The sequence below is a fragment of the Priapulus caudatus genome, unplaced genomic scaffold (genome assembly GCF_000485595.1).
Source record: "Priapulus caudatus unplaced genomic scaffold, Priapulus_caudatus-5.0.1 Scaffold7, whole genome shotgun sequence".
NCBI lineage: Eukaryota > Metazoa > Priapulida > Priapulimorpha > Priapulimorphida > Priapulidae > Priapulus > Priapulus caudatus.
In genome coordinates, this window is record NW_014577068.1 from 44,345 (window position 1) to 54,417 (window position 10,073).

Here is a 10,073-nt window from a genome sequence, read left to right on the forward strand (position 1 = left end):
GTAAGAGTTTACACGGACGTAGTATTTAGATGAGCGTACATGAACTGCCTTTATCATCGAAAGCTGCCTGACACAGCGAAAACCTACCTGACCAGGCGTCTCTTTCCAACCGTTCGGGATCCATAACCAGGTGCGAGACACATCAGCGGTTGTGATGGCGCCTGAACGACGTAGCGATCGGCGCCATGCAGGTTAGGACAGTATTGCTACGTTAACATACTACAGTTCCTGGAGAGTATTCCATCTTGACAGCATAGAATACACGTTACAGTTATATAACGTATGTAATTATTAACGCATTATAGCATTTAATAATTACAGATCAGAGCTGCTTTACCGTAAATCAGGTGCAATCTATATATACATAGTTTGATGGACCACAAAGAATCGAGAAAAGAGCTAATCGAACTTTAACCAATACGATTAATCACTCCTTTAATAATAAAAACGTGTAAGGATGGATAGCCTCATATCTTAAACTACATTACCGAAAATGATTACGTCAGTTTCATCCTTAATCGTGCGTTTCACAACCACGACCCACAGTCATACATTGACTGTTATAAATCCCTACCTTCACTATGTTCCCAGCCATCTGACCCTGTTTCCCGGTTATAGCTCCACCTGTCTAACTTGAAACTGCCCCGGACGCCATCGTAACTAACCTGACGGTATAGTATTTATTGACACACTAATGCTTAGTATCCATTCGTCCGCCACGTCTCGTTATTCACGTCCGTCGTGTCCATGGAGTTATTACGAGCTGATGCTTGTTCAACGCGAGTATACCTGTATAAGTTCTTAACTCGATAATGATTGCGCGTACTTAGACGACCAAAACACGAGAAATGTATACTACATCTCCCCGCACTTGCATCACGGTGCTCTACGCGTCTCGACGTTTGCGACTTGTAGGGTCTTCGGCGTCTATATACCCGTACAAGGTAACTACAAATCTTAATCTATGTATTTAAACGAGGAAGTATGGTGATCGCGGCGACACCACAGCGCGCTTTTCAATTTGTTCCAGGTGTACACGCTATCTCGCCCACTCGAATACGCGCTGCCTGTCACCAAATTTTGGCTCTCGCACAAATGAAGGACCGCAGGCCCCGCTTCGAGATGAGCTATTTTGTACGCTCCCAGTTAGCCCGTTGGGAACATGTCTTTTACCGCAATTTTGGAGGGCCAGCTATCGCGCGCCGACCGTCAGAATTTTGCACATACGCGCATGGCATAACTTTATTTAATCAATAAAGTACAATTAGCTGTCTGTCGAAGTGACGTAACAGCTAAAACTCGCGCATAAAACATCAACTCAGTGCTCCAACCTTAGCCCGCTTCAAAGATTTGTTGTATTGTAACTACGCTGGGCCGCCGCGCCAGATTTGATACCATATCGAATTTTTAGGGATAATAGTCTTGGTGCTAGTAGTCTGCCTATTACATCGATACGGCACACACCGATAGCAATGTTTAAGCAAAAACAAAATGTTCACATTATGAAGGACTGAATAATAAATTGTCACCCTGTTTGTTAGTTCCTCCAGAATACGTCCTTGTCGAAGCCGGACCTCGATTTTCAAATCTTGCTTGGTGACTTCTCAATACCTGCTAACTTTACACACGCATTCTGTCCAAACATCCGTGGATATGAACAATAAAGGCGAGCAAGACAAACTAACCGTAGCAAGTCAATGAAATTTTTTCAACAAGAGCGCCTGGCTCGACATTCAGGTCGCAGTGTAGGCCTGCAATTCGGTTCCAGGTGCAGCAGAGTTTCAGCTAACACCTATGACGCTATTAGTTGCTTAATTGATTTACTTAGACAATTAATAGTTTTATTTGTGCTTTTTTAAAGGCTACACGTATCAACGGTACGTTTCAAATCCAATTTCTCACAATTGTAATACTATGTAACTTGAAAGACTAAATTGTAACACTTAGTCAGTTAACTCTATAAATGATCCTAAGTCCGAGATAATATTATAATACTACTATATATATATATATACGTATATATATATATATATATACTATATATTACCATAATATATATATATAGTATAGCAATAAGGATAATAAAGTTCAGATTCCAGATGCAGCGTTAAAGTGCGCAAAAAATGGACAACAACTGGAGACAAAATTAGGCCGCTCCAATCAGCAGAAATTTAATTGTCATGCACAGACATAACAGTCTCAGTGATTACAGCGCATCATCTTCTCGCGACATTGCGAAACCCCCCGGTAATGAGAAAAAATGCTGACATTCCTTACGGCGTTTCGAAAGAGATGACAGTGAAATTACCGCGCGGCCGTTACAGTAATACTAATAATATAATTATATATAATATATATATATTACCTTGCTTTATGAACGCAAGAAGCTGGCAATCATTCACATGTGAAGTACCCACATTGGTACGCCGCATCAGTGCACCACCGCAGAATGGAAATTTACTCATCCTTGCTACATGGCAACTGGAAGGCAACACAATATTAAATGTCGTATAACAAAATTTGGACATCTGAGTCATTAAATCGAATGTACGTACCGTCTAAGTAACGCCTTTGACAGAGCTGCTTAAGTTTACTTGCTGCGCGCAAAATTATCGTTTGGGACAAGAAAATATTGGTGATCCGTCTCTAATTTATATTTTCAGATTTATATGTTATTTTGTAAGAATGCTTTTACCTTTTACGTTAAATAGATTTTCAGAATATCATAAATCAAGGCCTAATTTGCATGAAATTTCCTATACAATTAGCATATCTGCAGTATATGTTTACAATGTATGGAGCTTTGTAAACAGTTCAAGTGATTAAATTAAATTATATCTTATATATTTCATAGGATACGGTATATGGCTAAATATGGTTGTATAGCTTTCTTATTATAGCCAAAGGCCCATACCCACAATGTACAAAGTGTGGACTATGGGAAGAGTTTCCTTGTCACGCCCATAATTGACACAGACATCGCCTCCTCGCGCAATGAATTTTGTAAAGAATCCAAGTCGACGGCCAGTTTTCGAATGTCTGCCGTGAGGATCATCAAGTATTCTTTATGTTTCTCCTTATCTCCCCCTACCATCCTCTCTCTTTCCACTCTCTCGGCGGAACCAATGAACACGATAAGCTTTTTTCGTATATGCTCCAGTTACCTGGTAGGGAAACTATCGATTCGTTGGTCGTTGCTCCGCCGACAATTTCTAGAATCATCCCTAGGATTTGACACCTGCCAAATGTAGTATGGTGCTCTTCATTTTACGCACCTGCATTGGGGCGTCATGCACGATGGTAATTAAGCTATTGGTGTTGAAACCATGGCGAAATTATTATGATCAGTACTATTTATCAGGCTGTGAATAAAAACAATTTGTTTCATTACATTCTGATGTTATCGACAGCGTTAACCGCCAGACAAAAATTCTACAGATGTATAGAGTACAGTAGGACCGCAACCATACGCTTAATTCTCGTCTGCCAGTTGACATATAATTTTTATATATATCAGGTAATCATGGGAAATCTGAGCGAACGCACTTCTCGGGTAAGCGTGGCCTCTCCCCGTCTGCAGCGATTAACACCTTAAAACAGTCAGTACAAATTGTTTTTGATGTTAATCATCGAATTCATGTACACACGCCGCGCGCGCGAGCAGCAGCAGGTGAGCAACATGGTTTCTTATATTATAGATTTTGGTTTTGCGTAATAATTTTAGTTTGGCTAAAATGGCTATTACGATAATTATAGCAAACTAATTTTATCATACAAGTATTTTTCATTATTCATACGGGTAAGTATCATTCATGCATGAAATCAAGCCGAAATTAATAATTACGGCAAAAAAGATAACCGTAAATGAAGCTATTTCACCTTACTGGCAGAAGCCGTGTATAGTCATGCCCGGACGCGTGCAGTAGACAACGTTAATTCAACGGGAATTTTACTCACAGGACCAACACGGGAACGACTCACCCCCCCCCCCCCCCCCCCCACCCCCCCCCCCCCCCCTGACAAGTCTAAATAGAATCATATTTGCCATACGACCTCCCTGCAGCATTCTGCAGCGGCAACACCAAACCAAAGCGAAGCGATTAGAATGCTCCGAATCTTGCAGCTTACTCTTCAGTAGCGGTGATCAAGGATATGAATACAAACTCCGAGCAGCTGCCACGCGGCGTTTCTGTGCATGACCTATGGCGCTCATCGACCATGCACTTCATCCCACACAGAAACACCAACCCGCTGCTAGTCCAATATGGCAAACTTAGGCAACGCTACGCGATTCGTAGCATGATTACAACGTCTTACATATAAAGACACCAAATGCCTTCGTCTGCCGCTGTGCTGAACATCTCGTGCGATTCAGGTTTGGTCCACACGATAACAGCTGTTTTCGTGGCTATGACCTTATTCAAATCTTAATGGAGCAAGAGTCAGGACTTGTCTTGATAATAATTGCTGTCAGAATATGAATATCTTCTAGAATCATTTGCTTTACGGTAATCCATTGTATGTGATTTAAGATGTGTCAATGTCGCCAACGCGAAATTAAACAGACATATATAGGTTAAAACCTTAAAACCATTTGACGATCCTGCGAATAATTGATTTGATTAGTGCAAGATAATAATGATGACAGTGCAGAAATTATAACTCTGTTTTCATAGCTTTCGAAAGACTGATGAAAATACGTCCGATAAACTAGTCGTGGAGCGTATTAGTTTATTTTATTCGAGGCTGTCATTATAATTGTGAATCACTAGCAGCGTAGGACACCGGCGTTGCCGGAACATACAAGCGCTCAGTTGCCGTGACCACTTGGTTTGAATAAGAAAAGATTCCCAAGAAAAGAACTATCTATCTATCTAGCATCTACTACCTACCCCTAGCCTACCTAGCCTTACCTACCTATCCTACAACCTACCTTACCTACCTACCTACCTACCCTACCTTAGCCTACCTACCTACCTACTACCTATTACTAGCTAAGCCTGACCTACCTCCTACCTACCTAACTCTACGTCACCTACCTACTAGACTACGCTACCTACCTACCTACCTACCTAGCCGACCTTACCTACCTACCTACCTCACACCATACCTACCTACCTACTACCTACCTAATCCACTTACCCTAGCCTACCTACGCGCCTACCCTAACCTACCTAAGCCCTACGCTATGCTACTACCTACATACGTACCTACGTAGCCTCGCTCACCTACCTACCTAACCTACATACGTACGTACCGACAGTACGCGTACCGTACCGTACGTACGTACGTACGTACGTACGTACCGTACGTAGCTAGTATGTATGTTGTTGTATTGCTAGTACTGTATGTTATGTATGTATGTATGTACCTGTATGTTCATGTATGTATTTATGCCTATGTATCTATAATCTATAATCGTATATTTCTGATCTCATTCTATCTATCTATCCTTATCTATCTATCTATCTATCTATCTATCTATCTATCTAGCTATCTTAATCTATTCTATCTACTATCCTATCCTATCTATCTACTCTATCTATCGATCTATCTATCTATCTATACTATCTATCCTGATCTAATCTATCTATCTATCTAATCCATCACATCAATCAATCTATCTATCTGATCTATCCATCTATCTATTCATATCACACTTCTATAGTCTATAGTGCATTAGTCTTGCCATCCACTCTGTATCAGTGGCAAGTATGCAGTGTAACTGAACAATGATATCGGAAGATGGCCAATATGGACAGTACTGCCGCCGCATTGAAAGAAACAGTCTCGCGGCGGCAAAGAGAAAGAAAAGATAACATGAGGGATCCGTGCGCCATATTAATGAAAGCCAGCGCCACGGCCCATTCAAGACAAATGACTAATGGCTGACAGAAAGTGTCTCGCTCCTCAGGGGTGGCATGTACTAACCGCCGCAGTATAGATAAGTTCTATTTCGAAGAGTGTCTCTTATTTCCAGTCCGCTGCCCTTATGAACGTCACTAGTAAGTCCAACCTATAAAGCAGTTGCACTCGTTTAACGACAGCCTGGCAAAAGGCCGTGGTCACAGAGACGTGTGCGGCTGCCCGTCGCATGGTTAATTTCGACTGCAGACTTCTCTTCGCCATGTCAGTGACTAACACTATATCCACACACTTGGCTCCCCCCTCATATCGTCAGGGCTCGGTAATGTCTTTTTGTACCTTGAAACCCTGCAGGTGTTGCCTTGTCCGGACATCGACAGTTGAGCGCCATGTATGTTATATATCGAGCTGCACCTGTATGACAATTAAGGGCACTCAGGGGAGCCAGTACGGCACTAACGTTAAAATTCTAGTTAGCTGTAGGATGTCAGTCGCCTTGCTAGTTGTCTCTAGTCCAGCACGACTTCGAGACCGCTGATACCTAGAGAAAGCGTTCGCCCTGAGAGGGTGTTTAATCCTGCCCGCTAGAGCGCTCTAGATCCTTCTGCGCGCAGTCTCCGCAGCAAGGCGCACCGCGACCCGGGAATACGTCCTACAAAAGTATCACCGCTGTCAAAGCTATTGATCATTGCGTGCCACACCAAAATCGAAAGGCCGCGCGCACGATCAATTGCTGCATTCTGCGCCTAACCAGTCTCGAATGTTCTAGGCGGTCTAACTTCCGAACCTCTCAAGCAAACATATGCACAACGCCATCGCGCAGCTCTCAAATAGCCGTGTTTCACGTGAGCGTCATAGATTCAGTTCACGTGTATTTGTTATGTTTTTCGGTTGGCAGTCAAGCGAAGCGTGCTGCTTGACATTTACAGCATGACATGGACAAATGTGCTTGGATATTAAAGCACTGTTTATTAGTGCCACGTAGCACTGCGCGTCTGCGTGATCAGCCGTGCGTCGCACGTCACGCTCGCGTGCACTGCTTAGCGTGCGTGGCGTGCGTGGTGCGGTTGTAAAATACTTTACACGTGACGTCTTGCCGTGCGTGTGTGCACAGTAACACGTTGCCGTGCCAACCCCCCGGTGCTGTTGTGACTGTTGGCGTGTTGAGGACGTACACGTGCCGTGCATGCGGTGCGTGGCGTGCCGGGTGGCGTGGCGGCCGGTTACAAGTGCCGTGCATTGCGGTGCCTGCATTTGGCGTGCTTGATCTTTTCATTTTAGCCGACACCTTTACCTGGTAATCGCGCCACCAGTCCGATGTACGGCCGCCCACGAACACCCCCTCTCGTCTACGGGTCGCCCCCCCTCGCGCGTCATGCCACTGTTCGTGTTCGCTGTCTGGACCTTCGTTCCTCACCGTAGGCTGTAGCCCCTTCCTATTTGCCACACCGCCGCCGCTCTCGGTCGTGACCTTCCCTCCTTCGGCACACCTACGCGGTGGGAGCGGGCCTGGGTCCCGGGTAGGGGACCGCGCCCGCCGCCGTGCAGGGGGGGAGGGGGTTGCAGCGGGAAGCACACGCGGTGGGAGGGCGTTATATGCAGGGGGGAAGTGCGTGCTGTGTGCCACGTTACACTGCGGTGCATGCGTGTGTGCGTGCGTGTGCACGTACACGCTCGCGTGCGTGACAGACGTTGACGTTTCGTCGTGTGTGCACGTACACCGTGCCGTGCGTGCAGTGCGTTTGCGTCGCGGTTGGCGCGGCGTGTGCATGTGCAACGATATTACGTGCCGTTGCGTGGGCGGTGCGGGGAGGCGGCTTTGGAAGCACGCTCGTGTCTGTTACGTCATACTGTTTACTTACGTCACGGCCTCGTGACCCCCCTCGACTCGATGCCCAGTACACGTACGTGCAATGAGTGTTGGGCGCTGGTCGTGCGTGTTGAAGCTTAACAACGTGCGCGCATTGCGGGCGTGCGTGGTCCCCTTGTGTGTGCACCGTACAACGTGGCCGTGCCTGTTGCGCGCGTGTGTGCGCGCGTGTGCAGGTACACGTTTGTTGCCGTGCGTGGTGGACGGCAGTTGCGTTGCCGTGCCCCGTTGGCGTGCGGTGAAACGGTAACACCGGTGTTGGCATCAACCTCGGCAGCGCTGGCTTGGGAAGCGTTAATTGCGTGTCTGGACTACATTCTTGTCTCCCATCATCGCCCCGTGTCAGCCTGTCAGCTAGACATACCTGTGGCGGGGTTGTGATACGTGCCTGCTGGCCTGTGCCAACCGTGCTACAGGGAGCGAGCAACGTGGCCGTGGGGATACTCCCTATTATTTATTTATTTTATTCATATTTATTTATTTTACTTTATGTATTTATTTATTTATATTATTGATTTGTATTTATTTATTTATTATTTATTTTATTTTATTTTATTTTAATTTTATTTATTTTATTTATTTATTTATTTTTTATTTATTATTCATTTATTTGCATATATATATTTGTTCATTTATTTATTTATTTGTTTATTTATTTATTTACAGACGTGGTTACATAGCGATTACACATTACTGGCAGGCAGAGGATGTTATATACCCTCCACTCTCGTCTCGCCTCCTCCTCCTCTCCGTCTCTCTCTCATCTCTCGTCTCTCTCTCCTCTCTCTCTCTCTCTCTCTCTCTCTCTCTCTCTCTCTCTATTCTCTCTCTCTCTTCTCTCACTCTCTCTCTTTCTATCTCTTCTCTCTCTCTCTTCTCTCTCTCTCTCTCTCCCTTTCTCTCTCTCTCTCTCTCTCGCTCTCTCTCTCTCTTCTCTCTCTCTCCTCTCTCTCTTTCTCTCTGCTCTCTCTCTCTCTCTTTCTTTCTCTCTGTCTCTCTCTCTCTCTTTCTCTCTGTCTTTCTCTCTCTCTTTTTCTCTCTGTCTCTCTCTCTCGCGCGCCTCTCGATATCTCTCTCTCACTCTTTCTCTCTGTCTCTCACTGCTTTCTCTCTCTTTAACTTTCTCATCCTTCCTCCTCTCTCCCTTCCCCCTTCCCTCCCTCCCTCTCTTTCTCTCTCTCGCTCTCTCTTTCTCTTTCTCTCCATCCCTCTCCATCCCTCCCTCTCTCTCTCTCCCTCTTCTCTGCCTTCGTTATGGTTCCTCCTCTGTCACGCCTGTCGGTAAGGGCGTTTAGGTAGAAGTCATTTCCATAAGTACGGTTTCTTATCCTGTAAGAGGGAATTCTGTCAAGTGACCCGGACTCTCCTCTCTCACACACAGCAGACACACACGCGACGCACGCACGCACGCACGCACGCGCACACACACACACGACACACACACACACTTCACACCACAACACATACACACACAACACAACACACACACACCACCACACACACACACAGCACTACGCCACACACACACACACACACACACACACACACACACACAGCACACACACACACACACAAAACACACACATCACACAACACACATAATACAGGACACACACCACACACACACATCACACCACTTACACACACACACACACCACACAGCACACCACAACACACACACACAAACACAACACACACAGACGCAACACACGCACGCATCCACAACACCACACACACACACACACACACACACACACACACACACACACACCGCACACACAGCATGATGACTATCTGATGACGTCTGTACTACAGTGAGCATTAGTATAGCATAACAATAGTATCGAGGACGTTGCGCTTCAATGGCCACTGCTGCGATTTGTTGCCGAACATAGCATTCGGCCAAATTATCATACAATGTATCATGATATGCTTATAACATGTTTAAGTTATAGTTTACAACCCAAAAATGATATATAATAAGTGTATATATGCAATAAAAACATAATATAGATATTACATATAACATATATATAATATATGATACTATATATATATATATAGTATATATATTATAGTATATATATATAAAAGTTATCATTACAATGCATATGTTACATTCCAAGCTTTATGTCTAACAACCCTCAAAAATGGTATATTAATGGTGTATAAATAAAACATATATTTAATAAGCCTACTAATTATATACATACTATATCAGTTATCATACAATGCATATGTAGTGCATCTGGTAAAGTTTTGAGATACAACTCAAAGATGCTTGGGTCTAAAAGCGGCAAAAAAACCTCCAACATTTAATGTATAACATATATTATAA